Genomic DNA, 19,139 nt, shown 5'->3' on the forward strand with positions numbered 1-19,139 from the left:
GGCATGGTCGAAAAGGAAGCACTCGCTTGTGTTTATGGTGTGAAAAAAATGCACCAATACCTTTTCGGCAGACCGTTCGAGTTAGAAACGGACCACAAGCCGTTAACTTCTCTGTTGTCCGACAGCAAGGCGGTCAATGCAAATGCGTCAGCTCGCATACAGCGATAGGCTCTCACGCTGGCTGCGTATGACGACACCATACGGCACTGGCCAGGCACCGAAAACTGCGCTGACGCGTTCAGCAGGCTTCCCCTGGCCACCACCGAGGGGGCAGCGGAGCAAAGCGCTGAGATGGTCATGGCCGTTGAGGCTTTTGACACCACAGGCTCCCCCATCACAGCCCGCCAGATCAAACTCTGGACCAACAGGGATCCCCTCCTATCCATGATAAAGAAATGTGTCCTGACGGGGGATTGGGCGCCCGCGCACGGCGCGTGCCCCGAGGAGGTCAGACCGTTTCAGAGACGGATGGATGAGCTTTCCATCCAAGCCGACTGCCTGCTATGGGGCAGCTGAGTGGTCATGCCCCAGAAGGGGAGGGAAGCATTCATCAGGGAATTCCACAGTGAGCACCCTGGCATCGTGTTAATGAAGGCCATTGCCCGGTCACATGTATGGTGGCCGGGGATTGACTCAGACCTGGAACACTGGGTTCGCAGGTGCACGACGTGTGCCCAGCTGGACAACGCCCCCAGGGAGGCCCCGCTCAGCCCGTGGCCCTGGCCTACCAAGTCTTGGTCACGCATTCACTTGGACAATGCAGGCCCATTCATGGGAAAAATGCTCTTGATAATTGTCGATGCGTACTCGAAATGGATCGAGTGCATCATATTAAACTCGTGCACGACATCCAGCACCGTGGAGAGCTTGCGCACAGTTTTCGCGACCCAAGGCTTACCGGACATTCTGGTCAGCGACAATGGCCCGTGTTTCGCCAGCTATGAATTCCAGGAGTTTATGTCGGATAATGGCATCAAACATGTCCGGACGGCGCCGTTCAAGCCGGCTTCCAATGGCCAGGCGGAACGTGCGGTCCAAGTCATAAAGCAAGGCATGTTCCGCATCCAAGAACCCTCTCTGCAGTACTGCCTATCACGCCTCCTACTGGCCTATAGGTCCCGGCCGCACTTGCTCACGGGAGTTCCACCAGCGGAACTCCTCATGAAACGTACGCTCAAAACACGGCTGTCCCTCATCCACCCAATCCTGGCAGACATTGTTGCGGGCAAGCGCCAGTCCCAAACCGAGTGCTACGATCGTAACTCAAGGGAGAGGTGTATAGAAATGGATGATCCGGTATTTGTACTTAACCATGCATTGGGACCCAAGTGGCTGGAGGGCACCGTAATTGGTAAAGAGGGAAACAGGGTCATAGTGGTCAGACTCAATAATGGGCAGATATGCCGCAAACACTTGGACCAAGTAAAGAAAAGGTTCACCATAGACACCGATGAACATGAAGAAGAGGATGAGATGTCAGTCACACCACTGCCAGTGGACGAGCAACAAGGGCAATCACCAGCATGCACAGTCCCTGCGGCCAGGCCGGAATCAGCTCAGGTGACAGAAACGCATGCCAAGGCTCAGCCACCAGAGCCTCAACTGCGGCACTCCACGAGAGAGCGTCGACCACCTGATAGTCTTAACCTTTGAGTCAAAAAGACGTGAGGAGGGAGGTGATGTAATGTATGTAACCAGCATACTACTGTAAACCTTATACAATTGTAACCCTCATGTAACCACTACATACTGTACATACTTACTAGAAATGCACACCTTGACCATGGAGGGTGTACTTGTGGGAGACACTTCTTACCTGGAGATTCAGGTATATAAGGGGAGGTCCCTCGCAGGGCCAGCACTCCTTGGTCCAGGGAATAAAGGTGAAGGTCACAGAGTGACTGTGTCTGCAGTACGTTCCTCGTGTGATTATGTTTAAAAGTTAAGGACTCAACAGAGGGGACTTGACAAAGTGGATGCAGAGAGGATGTTTCCATTGACAGGGGAGACTAGAACTAGGGGGCATAATCTTAGAATAAGTGGCCGCCCATTTAAAACTTAAATGAGGAGGAATTTCTTCTCTCAGAGGGTTATAAATCTGTGGAATTCGCTGCCTCAGACAGCTGTGGAAGCTGGGACATTGAATAAATTTAAGACAGGGATTGACAGTTTCTTAACCGATAAGAGAATAAGGGGTTATGGGGAGCGGGCAGGGAAGTGGACCTGAATCCATGATCGGATCAGCCATGATCATATTAAATGGCGGAGCAGGCTCGAGGGGCCGTATGGCCTACTCCTGCTCCTATTTCTTATGTTCTTATGTTCTTCTGGTGATTAGCAGCAGCGTCCGGTTTGTTGGCAGGAGTCACTGTGTGACCTATAAATGCAGCATTCACTAGATGGGGCAGTCTGTTAGACAGAATAGACAGAATGTTTATGCAAGAGCTGTGAATAGTATACCCATTGTGAATTGGAAGCTGAATTGTAGCAAACAGCCAAGTGCAAATGATGAAGAGTTATTCCAACAGCAATTGAGAGGAAATCTCTCTTCTCCCTTAAAGCTGTTTGTGCCAATGAATCAGGATTTTTATCTTGGCTTTTAAAAATAGCTAGTGTAAATCTGCTGCTATTGATTGGCAAGAAGATAAACTCAACATACAGATCTGCGAGGGATAATCCCAGAATCCCAGAACATGAAACTGAATTGAGGCAGTCCTCATGATGAAATTTAATGGATTGTGTTCAACTCTGGATTATCCTGAATCAAACTGGATTGGTCTAAATGGTGCTATACTAGAACCAGGGTAGAAAAGTCATCTAATTATAACTGTCAGCTTGGACTAATAATATATTTACTCATCTGTTGATATTCTGTTCATTTTATTAACTATCATCTTAAGTTCTTTTGGAGATAAAATAATCCGGAACAAAATTAATTGGCACTTGGAAAGGTATGGGCTAATTAATAGAAGCATAGAAACATAGAAACATAGAAATTAGGTCCAGGAGCAGGCCATTTAGACCTTTGAGCCTGCACCACCATTGAATAAGATCATGGCTGATCATTCAACCTCAGTACCCGTTTCCTGCTTTCTCTCCATACCCCTTGATCCTTTTGACCGTAAGAGCCATATCTAACTCCCTTTTGAATATATCTAATGAACTGTCCTCAGCAACTTTCTGCGGCAGAGAATTCCACAGGTTCACCACTTTCTGAGTGAAGAAGTTTCTCCTCATCTCGATCCTAAATGGCTTACCACTTATTCTCAGACTGTGACCCCTAGTTCTGGAACTCCCCAGCAACGGGAACATTCTTCCTGCCTCTAACCTGTCCAATCCCATCAGAATTTTATATATTTCTATGAGATCCCCTCTCATTCTTCTAAACTCCAGTGGATACAAGCCCAGTTGATCCTCATATGTCAGTCGTGCCATCCGGGAATCAGTCTGGTGAACCTTCGCTGTACTCCCTCAATAGCAAGAACGTCCTTCCTCAGATTACGAGATCAAAACTGAACACAATATTCCAGGTGTGGCCTCACCAAGGCTCTTTACAACTGAAGTAAGACCTCCCTGCTCCTATACTCAAATCCTCTAGCTATGAAGGCCAACATGCCATTTGCCTTCTTCACTGCCTGCTGTACCTGCATGCCAAACTTCAATGACTGATGTACCATGACACCCAGTCTTGTTGCACCTCCCCTTTTCCTAATTTGTCAACATTCAGATAATATTCTGTCTTCCTGTTTTCACCACCAAAGTGGATAACGTCACATTTATCCACATTATACTGCATCTGCCATGCATTTGCCCACTCACCTAACCTGTCCAAGTTACTCTGCAGCCTCCTAACATTTTTCTCACAGCTCACACTGCCACCCAGCTTAGTGTCATCTGCAAACTTGGAGATATTACATTCAATTCCTTCATCTAAATCATTGATGTATATTGTAAAGAGCTGGGGTCCCAGCACTGAACTCTGTGGCACCCCACTGGTCACTGCCTGCCATTCTGAAAAGGACCTGTTTATTCCAACTCTCTGTTTCCTGTCTGCCAACCAGTTCTCTTATCCACGTCAATACATTACTCCCAATACCATGTGCTTTAATTTTGCACACTAATCTCTTGTGTAGGACCTTGTCAAAAGCCTTTTGAAAGTCCAAATACACCACATCCACTGGTTCTCCTTTGTCCACTCTAGTAGTTACATCCTCAGAAAATTCTAGAAGATTTGTCAAGCATGATATCCCTTTCATAAATCCATGCTGACTTGGACCGATCCTGTCACTGCGTTCCAAATGCGCTGTTATTTCATCTTTAATAATTGATTCCAACATTTTCCCCATCACCGATGTCAGGCTAACCGGTCTATAATTCCCTGTTTTCTCTCTTCCCTCCTTTTCTTAAAATGTGGTGTTACATTAGCTACCGTCCAGTCCATAGGAACTGATCCAGAGTCAATAGAATGTTGGAAAATGATCATCAATACATCCACTATTTCTAGGGCCACTTCCTTAAGTACTCTGGGATACAGCTTATCAGGCCCCGGGGATTTATCGGCCTTCAATCCCATCAATTTCCCTAACACAATTTCCTGACTAATAAGGATTTCCTTCAGTTCCTCATTTTCGCTAGACCCTCGAACTCCTAGTATTTCTGAAAGGTTATTTGTGTCTTCTTTCGTGAAGACAGATCCAAAGGATATGTTCAATTGGTCTGCCATTTCTTTGTTCTCCCTTATAAATTCACCTGATTCTGACTGCAAGGGACCTACTTTGGTCTTCACTAATCTTTTTCTCTATATCTATCTATCTATATCTATAGAAGCTTTTGCAGTCAGTTTTTATGTTCCCTGCAAGCTTCCTCTCATACTCTATTTTCCCCCTCCTAATTCGACCCTTTGTCCTCCCCTGCTGAATTTTAAATTTCTCCCAGTCCTCAGGTTTGCTGCTTTTACTGGCCAATTTATATGCCTCTTCCTTGGATTTAATACTATCCCTAATTATCCGTGTTAGCCACGGTTGAGCTACCTTCCCCTGTTTATTTTTGTTCCAGACAGGGATGTACAAATGTTGGAATTCCCCAGCAATGGGAACATTCTTCCTGCCTCTAACCTGTCCAATCCTGTCAGAATTTTATATGTTTCTATGAAATCCCCTCTCATTCTTCTAAACTCTAGTGGATACAAGCCCAGTTGATCCAATCTTTCCTCATACGTCAGTCCTGATATTCCGGGAATCAATCTGATGAACCTTCGCTGTACTCTCTCAATAGCAAGAACGTCCTTCCTCAGATTAGGAGACCAAAACTGAGCACAATATTCCAGGTGTGGCCTCATCAAGTCTCTGCTCCTATACTCAATCCACTAGCTGTGAAGGCCAACATGCCATTTACCTTCTTCACCGCCTTCTGTACCTACATGCCAAACTTCAATGACTGATGTACTATGACACCCAGGTCCCATTGCACCTCCCCTTTTCCAAATCTGTCACCATTCAGATAATATTCTGAATATCAAACATGGATAAAAGTCAGCATGGATTTGTTAGTGGCAAATCATGTTTGAGTAACTTGATTGATTTATTTAATGATGTAATGGAGAGGGTTGATGAGGGTACTATGGTTGATGTAGTGCATGTGGACTTTCAAAAGGCGTTGCACAAAGTACCTCATAATAGCAAGCATAATTAAAGACCATGGGATTAAGGGGAAAATGGCACATGGACACAAAATTTCCTTAGGTACAGAAAGCAGAGTCATGTTGAATGGCTGTTGTTCAGACTGGAGGGAAATATACATTGGTGTTCCCAGCGGTCGGTATTAGGACCACTGCTCTTTTTAATAAATATTAATGATCTGAACTTGGGTTTATAGGGCATAATTTCAAAGTTTGCAGATGAGACAAAACTCGAAAATGTAGTAAACAATGAGGAGGACAGTAATAGACCTCAGGAGGACACAGGCAGACTGGCGAAATGGACAGACACGTGGCAGATGAAATTTAACACAGAGAAGTGTGAAGTGATTCATTTTGGTCGGAAGAATGAGGAGAGGCAATTTGAACTAAATGGTACAATTTTAGAGGGGACACTTGAACAGAAAGAGCTGCAAATATACGACCACACAAATTTACAGTTGAGAAGGCCGTTAAAAAAAAGTGGAATCGTTGGCTTTATTAATAGAGGCATAGAGTACAAAAGGAAGGAAGTTATAAAATATTGTTTGGGCCTCAGCTGGAGCATTGTGTTCCATCTGGGCACCAGACTTTAGGAAGGTTGTCAAGGCTTTGGAGAGGGTGCAGAGATTTACTAGAATGACACCAGGGATGAGGGACTTTAGTTATGTGGAGAGGCTGCAAAGCTGGGGTTGTACTTGTAGCCTCCCATCTGTGCCGATTCTCCCCAAACTCCTTGTTCCAGTCAGTTTAATTTTGTTTCTGCCCGTCTCAGAGCACCAAGACTGTCGTGGCCAAAGTCATAAATGATGGTGACCATGATGCATTAACCCTTCTTATCCTCCTCAACCTCACTGCAGCATTTGTTGCTGTTTACCACACCATCCTTTCCATTGGCTCTTATCCATTGTCCATCTCCTTAGGATTGCCCTCAAGTGTTTCCATTTCCACCTTGGTTTCCACTTCAGCCCAGATGTCAGACTTGGATCAGCGATACCACTCTCGCCTCTGTGTCAGAAAGTAGTGGATTCAAACCCCTCTCCAAAGACTTCAGTATGTAATCTAGGCTGGCACATTTATTCAGTACTTTAAAAATAACAGTGAGGCGCTCACCGCTATTTACGCGCAAATTGGACAGCAACTTCAGGTGACCGCAGATGCACAGTTAAACGTGAAAATCCGGAAGTTGCTGTCCGAGATGCGCCACTCCTCCAGAGGCAGCCAGCCCCAGGACACAGCGGTATTTCCGACATCCCGAATTTTGACTTTTGGCGCACCCGTATACTGGCCGAAAAAAACACCCGAGAAAATCCTGTGTTGCAGCCCCAAAAACAGCGGAAGGTATGAAGACCTGCAAAAAAGTTATTAAAGTTTTTATTTTTTAATTCTTTTTCAGTGATTTAGTAGGGAAGGGTTTTGTGAATGTTTTGTGAATTTTTATTTTTTGCTATTTTTTTTGTGTGTGTGTGTGTCTGTGCGTTTGGGGCGGCGGGGGTGGGGGGAGAGAGGGAATTATTTACTGTTGTAAAAGAAACCTATTTGGCTCAGCGGTGACCCATAGTTAGTTAGAAAAAAAAACGCCCAGGAAAAACCCGTGTTGCAGCCATTGGGACAGCGGGGTAGGTAAGAAGCCCTGCAAAAAAGGTAAGTTAGACTTTTTATTTTTTAATTCTTTTTCAGCGATTCAATAGTTAAGTTTCTTGTGAATGTTTAGTGATTTTTTTATTGTTTGTTTTTTGCAAATTTATTTTTGTGTTTTCCCCACTCCCTCAGCCCAACTTGCAGCGGAAATCGGCCTCGGACTAAAGTTGGCAAGGACCGCGGTTTCCACTGATTTTTACCGCTGGGCCTTTAAAAAGTAGTGGAGTGATTAGCGTTATTTTTGGCGAAGAAATACCGCTATTGCCGTTTTTTTTTTAAATGTCCTGATTTCGGAACATGTTCCGGATTCTGGACGACCCCTCCATGGATCACCGCAATGTCTGGATTTTGGAACATTCCGGATTTTGGAATTCCGGATTTGGGAGGTCGAACCTATATCAACAATAAGGAGCTGTGATTGCTTTTTCATCCTTTATAACCGTTAAGTGAAAATTCTACCTTCTAATGAGAAAGTTAGATGCTCCAGTGAGCGCAAGAGGGAGTCTATCTTGCCTAAATTGCACGGCAGAAGGGGCAGGCAATGGTGTTTATTGATGGTGGGAAATATGCCAACATCTTTGAGCCGGGTTTCTCACAACATGACAACACTTGATTTAACACATTTGGCATCGGACAATGTTTGTAAGTAAACATTTTTTTTGAACCGGATCAGTGTTTGTCTTCATATAAATATTTGAATCTTCCTCAGTGTAATTGGTAACTGAATGTAAACATCTGAATATTGTTAATATAAGATATTGTAAAATGCACTGTGTACTTTGCAAATTAATGCTGACTACACATTTATAATTTATATATGTACTATTCGTGTATATTTCAGAGAACTAATGTATACAAAAAAGCATTAAAAGCATTAGTTACAATAGCCAATTGAATGATTAAATAATTGTTTTAAAAACAACACTGCTGAAGTAATAAGAAATTATCCTACTGGTAATCCTCTTCAGATTTCACCTTTGCTGATGATACTGCCCTTCTCTATGTTATAATGATGTAAATTAGGCATGTTCTCACTGGAAAATAGGTTGAGAGGTGATATGGGGCCTGAATTTGCAGTCGGAGGCTTCCTGCGGGAAAATGCTCCAGTCTGCAAATAAAATGCCCACATACCTGGAGGTACAGAGACTTGCAGCCCTGGGCCTCTCTGGTACACGGGGGAAGAGACCAATGTATCTCTCGGGTGCAGGAGGTTCGCAAGTGCCCAGGGATCACGTGGGCCATCCCAATGAATGATAGAAAGGGACCCCCAATCATGCTTATAAGGATTCTATAAGTACGGAATCCCCATAAGTATGAATGGGAATACCCCAAAAATATCTCTGCACTTCAAATACATTTTTAAAAATCACATATTTAAAATGAATTAAAATGGCATTTAATTAAATATTAAAAACAAAAATTAAATTTTTTGAAAAATAAATTTACGTTTTAAAGGGGCTAAAAATAAATTTGCCTTATTTCACAGGTTGTTAAATGTATGAATTATTGATAAAATGTTATTCTTCTGTTTTTTGAAACACTTAACTGGTAAAAGCAGCCCAACTTTGCCCGAGGATACCTGTTTCCCAGGGATACAGTGGATCTGTCAAGAACATTTTTGACAGATCGCAAGTTCCAGGTTTTAGCGCATGCGCAGCTCATGCCTGAACCCAGAATATGCGCGGACCATACGGGTGCATGCGCAAATCGTACGCACCTATAGGGGTTGCAAATTACGGTACATGATTGTTGTTTCTAGCACTCTAAAGGGACGAGATAATGTCGACCATGACAAGCTATTTCACCTTGTCCAGAACAGTAGAACCAGAGGACACAGCCTGCATTTCTTTTCTATATTAGTAAGTAACCTGTTAACATTGTTGTTGCCAATTTAAGTGTATCTAAGGGTTAAGTCATGGCAGGAGAGCTCGGTCACGTGATATGCTCCTCCTGTACCATGTGGGAACTCAGGGACACTTCCGGTGTCCCTGACGACTACGTGTGCGGGAAGTGTATCCACCTCCAGCTCCTGACGGAATTGGAGCTGAGGGTGGATTCACTCTGGAGCATCCACGATGCTGAGAATGCCGTGAGTAGCACGTGTAGCGAGTTGGTTTTACCGCAGGTGAAAGGTCCACAGCCAGATAGGGAATGGAAGACCAGCAGGAAGAGCAGTGCAAGGAAGGTAGTGCAGGGGTCCCCTGCGGTCATCCCCCTGCAAAACAGATACACCGCTTTGAGTACTGTTGAGGGGGATGACTCATCAGGGGAGGGCAGCAGCAGCCAAGTTCATGGCACCGTGGCTGGCTCTGCTGCACAGGAGGGCAGGAAAAAGAGTGGGAGAGCGATAGTGATAGGGGATTCAATTGTAAGGGGAATAGATAGGCGTTTCTGCGGCCGCAACCGAGACTCCAGGATGGTATGTTGCCTCCCTGGTGCAATGGTCAAGGATGTCTCGGAGCGGGTGCAGGACATTCTGAAAAGGGAGGGTGAACAGCCAGTTGTCGTGGTGCACATTGGTACCAACGATATAGGTAAAAAAGGGGATGAGGTCCTACGCGACGAATTTAAGAAGCTAGGAGCTAAATTAAAATGTAGGACCTCAAAAGTAGTAATCTTGGGATTGCTACCAGTGCCACGTGCTAGTCAGAGTAGGAATCGCAGGATAGCTAAATGAATACGTGGCTTGAGCAGTGGTGCAGCAGGGAGGGATTCAAATTCTGGGGCATTGGAACCGATTCTGGGGGAGGTGGGACCAGTACAAACCGGACGGTCTGCACCTGGGCAGGACTGGAACCAATGTCCAAGGGGGAGTGTTTGCTAGTGCTGTTGGGGAGGAGTTAAACTAATATGGCAGGGGGATGGGAGCCAATGCAGGGAGATATAGGTAAACAAAATGGAGACAGAAGCAAAAGGCAGAAAGGAGATGAGTAAAAGTGGAGGGCAGAGAAACCCAAGGCAAAAAACAAAGAGGGCCACACTATACAGCAAAATTCTAAAGGGTCAAAGTGTAATAGAAAGGCAAATATGAAAGCTCGGTGCCTCAATGCGAGGAGTATTCGGAACCCAGGAGAGGGCTCTGAGCTAGTTAGAGTGGGTGAGGGCTCAGATGAACAGGACCCCAAGAAAGAATGCGAAAGACAGGAGGCAACAGAGCAGAGTAGCACTGGGGTAAGTGTAAACCACAAGGTGATAGGAAGGGACAATATGTATGAATATAAAGGGACTGCAGGAGGGGTCAAAACTAAAAATCATGGTTTAAAAACTAGTATTAAAACACTCTACCTAAACGCACGCAGCATTCGAAATAAAGTAAATGAGTTGACGGCACAAATCATTACGAATGGGTATGATTTGGTGGCCATTACAGAAATGTGGTTGCAGAGTGGCCAAGACTGGGAATTAAACATACAGGGGTATCTGACTATTTGGAAAGATAGACAAGAAGGGAAAGGAGGTGGGGTAGCTCTGTTAATAAAGGATGATATCAGGGCAGTTGTGAGAGATGATATTGGCTCTAATGAACAAAATGTTGAATCATTGTGGGTGGAGATTAGAGATAGTAAGGGGAAAAAGTCACTGGTGGGCGTAGTTTATAGGCCCCCAAATAATAACTTCACGGTGGGGCGGACAATAATCAAGGGAATAATAGAGGCATGTGAAAAAGGAATGGCAGTAATGGCGGGATTTTAACCTACATATCGATTGGTCAAATCAAATCGCATGGGGTAACCTTGAGGAGGAATTCATAGAATGCATACGGGATTGTTTCTTTGAACAGTATGTTACAGAACCTACAAGGGAGCAAGCTATCTTAGATCTGGTCCTGTGTAATGAGACAGGAATAATAAACGATCTCCTAGTAAAAGATCCTCTCAGAATGAGTGATCACAGTATGGTTGAATTTGTAATACAGATTGAGGGTGAGGAAGTAGTGTCTCAAACGAGTGTACTATGCTTAAACAAAGGGGACTACAGTGGGATGAGGGCAGAGTTGGCTAAAGTAGACTGGAAACACAGACTAAATGGTGGCACAATTGAGGAACAGTGGAAGACTTTTAAGGAGCTCTTTCATAGTGCTCAACAAAAATATATTCCAGTGAAAAAGAAGGGCGGTAAGAGAAGGGATAACCAGCCGTGGATAACCAAGGAAATAAAGGAGAGTATCAAATTAAAAACCAATGCGTATAAGGTGGCCAAGGTTAGTGGGACACGAGAAGATTGGGAAAATTTTAAACGACAGCAAAGAATGACGAAGAAAGAAATAAAGAAAGGGAAGATAGATTACAAAAGTAAACTTGCGCAAAATATAAAAACAGATAGTAAAAGCTTTTGCCGATATATAAAACGGAAAAGAGTGACTAAAGTAAATGTTGGTCCCTTAGAATATGAGAAGGGGGATTTAATAATGGGAAATGTGGAAATGGCTGAGACCTCAAACAATTATTTTGCTTCGGTCTTCACAGTGGAAGACACAAAAACCATGCCAAAAATTGCTGGTCACGGGAATGTGGGAAGGGAGGACCTTGAGATAATTACTATCACTCGAGGGATAGTGCTGGACAGGCTAATGGGACTCAAGGTAGACAAGTCCCCTGGTCCTGATGAAATGCATCCCAGGGTATTAAAAGAGTTGGCGGAAGTTATAGCAGATGCATTAGTTATAATCTACCAAAATTCTCTGGACTCTGGGGAGGTACCAGCGGATTGGAAAGCAGCTAATGTAACGCCTCTGTTTAAAAAAGGGGGCAGACAAAAGGCAGGTAACTATAGGCCGGTTAGTTTAACATCTATAGTGGGGAAAATGCTTGAAGCTATCATTAAGGAAGAAATAGCGGGACATCTAGATAGGAATAGTGCAATCAAGCAGACGCAACATGGATTCATGAAGGGGAAATCATGTTTAACTAATTTACTGGAATTCTTTGAGGATATAACGAGCATGGTGGATAGAGGTATACCGATGGATGTGGTGTATTTAGATTTCCAAAAGGCATTCGATAAGGTGCCACACAAAAGGCTACTGCAGAAGATAAAGGTACACGGAGTCAGAGGAAATGTATTAGCATGGATCGAGAATTGGCTAGCTAACAGAAAGCAGAGAGTCGGGATAAATGGGTCCTTTTCGGGTTCTAAATCGGTGGTTAGTGGTGTGCCATAGGGATCGGTGCTGGGACCACAACTCTTTACAATATACATAGATGACCTGGAAGAGGGGACGGAGTGTAGTGTAACAAAATTTGCAGATGACACAAAGATTAGTGGGAAAGTAAGGTTGTGTAGAGGACACAGAGAGGCTGCAAAGAGACTTTGATAGGTTAAGCGAATGGGCTAAGGTTTGGCAGATGGAATACAATGTCGGAAAGTGTAAGGTCATCCACCTTGGAAAAAAAAACAGTAAAAGGTAATATTATTTGAATGGGGAGAAATTACAACATGCTGCGGTGCAGAGGGACCTGGGGGTCCTTGTGCATGAATCCCAAAAAGTTAGTTTGCAGGTGCAGCAGTTAATCAGGAAGACGAATGGAATGTTGGCCTTCATTGCGAGAGGGATGGAGTACATAAGCAGGGAGGTCCTGCTGCAACTGTATAGGGTATTGGTGAGGCCGCACCTGGAGTACTGCGTGCAGTTTTGGTCACCTTACTTAAGGAAGGATATACTAGCTTTGGAGGGGGTACAGAGACGATTCACTGGGCTGATTCCGGAGATGAGGGGGTTACCTTATGATGATAGATTAAGTAGACTGGGTCTTTACTCGTTGGAGTTCAGAAGGATGAGGGGTGGTCTTATAGAAACATTTAAAATAATGAAAGGGATAGACAAGATAGAGGCAGAGAGGTTGTTTCCACTGGTCGGGGAGACTAGAATTAGGGGGCATAGCCTCACAATACGGGGGAGCCAATTTAAAACCGAGTTGAGAAGGAAATTCTTCTCCAAGAGGGTTGTGAATCTGTGGAATTCTCTGCCCAAGGAAGCAGTTGAGGCTAGCTCATTGAATGTATTCAAATCACAGATCGATAGATTTTTAACCAATAAGGGAATTAAGGGTTATGGGGAGCGGGCGGGTAAGTGGAGCTGAGTCCACAGCCAGATCAGCCATGATCTTGTTGAGTGGCGGGGCAGGCTCGAGGGGCTAGATGGCCTACTCCTGTTCCTAATTCTTATGTTGTTATGTTCTTATGTTCTTATTAGAAGGGGAGTAAATTGCAAACTAATCTGTGGAATCAATATTTCAGTGAGCATGTGGCCAATCTATCAATACAGGCTCCCGAGGGAGACGGTAAAAGCATCGATTAATTAAATATGCAATTGAGATAGATTTATTTCAGAAAGTAACATTTTGGATGCTATGAGTGTTTTGGATAATAGAGCCAGAAATTGTTGGGTGCAAATTTAGATAAATAAATTATTTGGGGAAACATTTCCTTACCATCTTTTACATCTGTAAAGAATACCAGGAAAGCTTGAATGCCATTCCGAGCATGATACCCGGGGGCCTGGTCCAGCAAGCTTAATATGCCTTTTAAGGTGGGCCATGATATCAAGGCAATACCTCTCTCAGACGAGAGGGGATTTTTTCCTGAGGTAAAGATAGCTATGCAAGGTGAACAGGAAGTATACAAGAGAAAGTTCCCTGAATTATTTCACTCCACCTTGGAACAGAACAGTGATTTCGCTTCTGTTGTGGATCCGTTCAGAGGAACCATTTTATCAAGTGATTTTTCCAGTATTGCTAATAGTATTGGGCATGGAATACTTTGCAGGAGATAACTTCCACACATATAGAGAATTTCACCATATTATTTTGAGTTAGAGATACAGATCAATTGTGTTCCAATTTTGAATTTGCACCTTTGCTTCTTATTTTCTGGATTGCGAGGAAAGCTCAGTCTTGTTCTTAGGTAATTAAAGAGAAGATAAAACAAGGAGATTTTTGTGTGTTTCATGTTGAATTAGCTGGGACATCACTGGTCTAGACTAGGCCATGTACTGAGAGAGCCACTTCCAGTACTATCATATATGCCGATTTGGATGTGGAGATTGATGATTGGAGGAGAATGGTAGGTTGCTCACTGTAAATATATTGTTTCTCATTCTCTCAATGAAGTATGCAAAGATTGTACAAAGTTTCCTCCTCAGCCTAGATCTGCATTATCAACTTGATGTGGATGCAATTTTATTAGAAATTTAAAAATTGAGTATTTTTATTGCAACTGTAATAAACTTTTGTCACCTTTGACTAAAGATGCTGAGGATGTGTTCAGAATGAGACGATAACATAAATTTGACAAATTTGCACGCCTGATAGGGAGCTTCACTTGGTGGGACCACATATTTTACAGATCTGTCAGGCCAGTAGGATTTTTTGTCCATTAAAATTAATAGCTGGAAAGTTCTAACCTCTGCACCTGAATTGTTGATATGCGCTTCCGATGGGCAAAGCTCCAAGTCAGGAATGTGAATTCATAAAATGTCCCCTTATCTGTGTACAGCTGAGTGGGGAGGGTTTACAAATTGTAAATGAAGTTCTTCAAGGGATTCTGTCCTTACATGACACTGACTCCCTCAATGCAGATGGTATTATCCTATTTGCATATGAGGATTGCACTTCATTCAGAGATGTAAGTGAGTAATCTACCATCTCTTGTGTTGTATAATAAACCTTTTAAACATTTTAGAATATACAAATCATTCCATTAGTCTACATTAACTTCCCATTTATTTGTCTTTGATTTGTAGTCAGTCATCTAAAGCATAATATATTTGTCCATTTTGTGCTGCATTCACTCTAATTGAAAATAATGAACAGCTTATGCAGTTAACTGACTAGTTCAAGAAATTGTACTTTAAGCAAGTAATGACTGTTTTATTCTTAACTTTGTAAACTGTTTTAGGCGCCTCCTTGCTTTGATTGATGAAGTGTCTGAAGACCAAAGTTATTTTTAGAAAAAAATGAATTAGTCTTTAACACTACTTTGGAAATCTTGATTGCCATTAATCACTTTGTAAATCTTAATGCTGTCACCGACTTTATTTTGAAAAAGATAATGAAGCATTGATGCTTCTTTAAGTAGGAAAACTTGAAAATGTCTGTATTTAGTTTGTCACTAGCGTGCCTCCCCAATATAACTACCAATAACTTAAAATAGGTTTTATGCTGTCAGGAAACTAATGTAATAGTGTCCGTTGGTCTGTGCACCCAGGTTGCTGGCCATTCTATAACTGCAGCTGTTGCTGTACCAAGAGTCTTGGCTTGTGTCCTGCGTACCACCAGCATCGCCTCAACCCACTTCAGCTTTACAGCAGCTGGTAGTCTGACCATCTCCTTCTGGCCTGCCTTGAGTCATGGGCATACACACCCTGCAACAAAAGCAGGGTAAAAGTATTGGCCAGCAATGCAAAGTTATCACATTCCATTCTTCTCTAATGCGCTATGGGAACACGCACATAAGGATTAGACTGTAAACTCCACTGTAAACAATATTTTATGCCCCAAGCAATGCTCACTTGAAAGCATTTACCACTACCACATGTGGCTTGCAACAATATGTTACAACTGAAATTGCAAACAGATTCTCGTACCCAGCTGCACAGTTTGCTACCATGTTCAAAGAGAATTGCAGTAAAGTGACAATCTGTACATTACATACGTCAAAATTGTGGTGCACTTAACAGCAATGGCTACACTGGAGACAAATAGCAAAATACTCACTGATCTAAATTACTGTGACCTATACTGTTACAAATAGGTACACACTTTTATAGAAGTTGTAAAGATTGCCCACATTGCTTATTTTTTCCATCTGGCTCTTTCCATCTTGATTTTCAAATGATTCTGCAGCATTTATTGGGAGCAAAAAAGAACTCTACGAATGTTGTACACGATACATGAAGTGACTTTATTTATGAAATTCTACTGTGGCCTTTTCCTTTTTTATTCTCCCCTTCAAATTTTTGCACACAAACTAAATTTCACGTTAAACGGAAGTACTTTGTTTGGCAACTTCTCTCCGTGCTGTTAGAAGTTTGACATTTACACTGTGAGAAGTTTATTTTTTGTTCCCCAGCTGGGTTGGAGGGACAGCTGTGAACCACAGAGACATGTTTGAAATGTAAATCCAAATGGCTAGCTCACACTGTTGTGTACTGGCTAACCACTGCTGAAACTCATTTAGCTGTTCCACACATTTGCTTGATTTTCACATTATGTTGCAATGACCATAATTTAACAAAAATAACCTGGGGACGTACATGTAGAAGAAAGAGTGTTTTAGAAGCTGTGGGAGCTCTATGTGTGATTTTTATTTATTTTTGTGTGCTAAAATGTTACCAAATTCTAGTTTCCATATAGAGAGCAATTCATTGTTAATAGTCTGTATGTGTGAGAGCAATGAGGTGACTATAAATTACTAAGTCTTAAAATGATGGGCTACAGGCTTGTTTATAAATGTGAAAATGGACAGATTGTGCAGATACATGCCGTGTAGTTCAGATGAGTGACTGAGCTGCTTAATGTATCCATATGTGGAGGCTATTTAACATTCCATTTAGTATAACTGACGGGATGATGGAATGGTGCTCTGTTACATCAAAAGCAATATTCCACCCTGTCTCGTCAAGTTTTACAAACAACAGTGAAAAGATTCATTTTAGGCATTTATTTGTTATATGTAAAAGTTTATTAGAAGTACCATATGTGACAGATATTGCACCATAAGGTTGTGCAAGACACAACATATGTTTGGCAAGCTGAGAAGGCCAGTTCTAATATCAAGCTTTCCAAATTTATCAGGGGTTTGTTACTGGGCCTAAGACCTCAAGTAAATCTCAGCCAGTCTACACTTTATTATAAGATTCTCAACGTGCATGGTTAAAATTCTGAAAATTTCCATCAAATGGCTGAAATACTTACAGAAACAATGGGAACATGTTTGATTGTATATTTTGATGGCACATTTATTTATCTTCTTGTGCATGTGCTGATCAAGATAAGGGAGAAAATGAAGGACAAAAATTTGAAGGTAATTAAGTTTGCAATGTCTCTATTCCTCAAACTAGATTAAAATCTATAGTGTAAAATAATCTTTTTCTCTGAAATTATGTAGCAGGCATCTATTTTGCTTAAAAAAAATGTTTAAAGGGGCCTTTTACCTCTGGAACCTCTGTTCTAACTCAGCCCAGACTGATTTAATGAAAGTCTCCTCTGTCAGTTGTAAGGATCCAATCTGAATTAAGTTTAGGAAGTCTCTGTCCAGTTTTTAGTGAGCATCAGCCCACAGCACAGAATGTTTCCTCATTTACAATAATTGCTAATGGTCCTTGGGTTGATTGGTGTGAGAAATGAGAAAATGCCACACTGGTGCAGCAGGTGCTCGTGTGTGGTTTGGGCTAAAGAAAAAAAGAAAAGAATTGTGCCTCAATTTTCCCCAAAGCCATTTTTTGGTGTATTGCCAGAGTTACGTCCATTTTTCTAGGCCACAACTGCTCCAAAAGTAAATGTGCAGCCTGTCCTGTAGCCTCAGGGGGGGAGGAGGGAGCCTAATGTCTGCACCAAAAAAACAATGCCATCCCTTCTGCGCATGCGCAAAAAAAGGGACGTTTTTGACGTGATTCCTATGGGTGCGCATGCGCAGTACAGCTCCTGGTCTGCAATCAGCCATTTTTAAAGAGCCAGTTGTGTGTGAGAACTTTAATTATCACTGGAAAAATCAGAACTGTAATACAAGATGCAATGCGGCGCAAGGACAAGAATTTCTTATAGGATGAAGTGGAGGCACTAGTTACTGAGATTGAGGCCAGATGGCATGAGTTGGACACCAACAGAGGTCACTTTAAAGTTCCACCCAAAGAAATAAAGAAACGCTGGAACCAACTTGCAGAAGATTACTGTGCAATGGTGATCACCCTGAGGTCTGGAGGCCAGTGCAAAAAGAAGTGGCTGGACCTTGGTCAAGTAGTTAGTGTAAGTAATATTTTAATTTTTCAATGGAATTGCAATTGTAAATGTGACCAGCTGTATATGTCCCACCCAGCAGCAAGACACCCTCTTTAAAAAATTATATTTTCATCTTTGCAGAGGAAAGTGGCACACAAATAATGAGAAAGAACTCGAACAGGATGAGGCCCAGCAAATCTGCACTCACTGACACCCTTGGAAGACAGGGTCGCTGCTTTGATGGAGCCTACCTGGAGAAAAGCAACCACCACTGCACAAGCTGGGCCCACACTCTAGGGAGAGGGTAAGTCCTACAAATTCCACAGTCTGGCTTTCCTAAATGTTAAGTACTGCGCGGGCTAACGATGTTTTGGTTCATGGTCCTTCGGTTGATGCAATGTGCCATCATTCATCGTGGTCCTTCAAATCAGCCTGCTGCCTGTGCAGTGTGAGCCTACTCATGCCACTCACCCTGGCCCCTCCTCTGCTCTAACCATTTGTCTGTTCTGTTATAGTTTGCAGAACTTGAGGCCAACTCTGACAATACAGAAGAAGATTCAGATGAGGATGAGCCCGAAGAGGAGAACATCTTCCAATCCCACCTTCCAGACCACCATCTGAGGCTGTGGGTCCCAGTGGGGTGCAGCAAGGCACACCCAGGGCCCCACCGTCCCAGTCTGTGGGTCCCACTTCGATGCTGCGAGCCACACCCAGGGCGAGGAGGGGAAGGAGAGCTCAACAGTACTTTCCTGAGGTGCAGGACCTAACAGATATGGTTCAGATGATGGCAATGAGTGCAGAGAGCATTGACCTTACCCGATCACTCCTGGACACCATCAGTGGAGTGGGTGATGAGGTATCGGGACTGTCGGGAGAAGTAACAACAC

This window comes from Pristiophorus japonicus, chromosome 12 (genome assembly GCF_044704955.1).
Source record: "Pristiophorus japonicus isolate sPriJap1 chromosome 12, sPriJap1.hap1, whole genome shotgun sequence".
Classification (NCBI taxonomy): Eukaryota; Metazoa; Chordata; class Chondrichthyes; family Pristiophoridae; genus Pristiophorus; species Pristiophorus japonicus.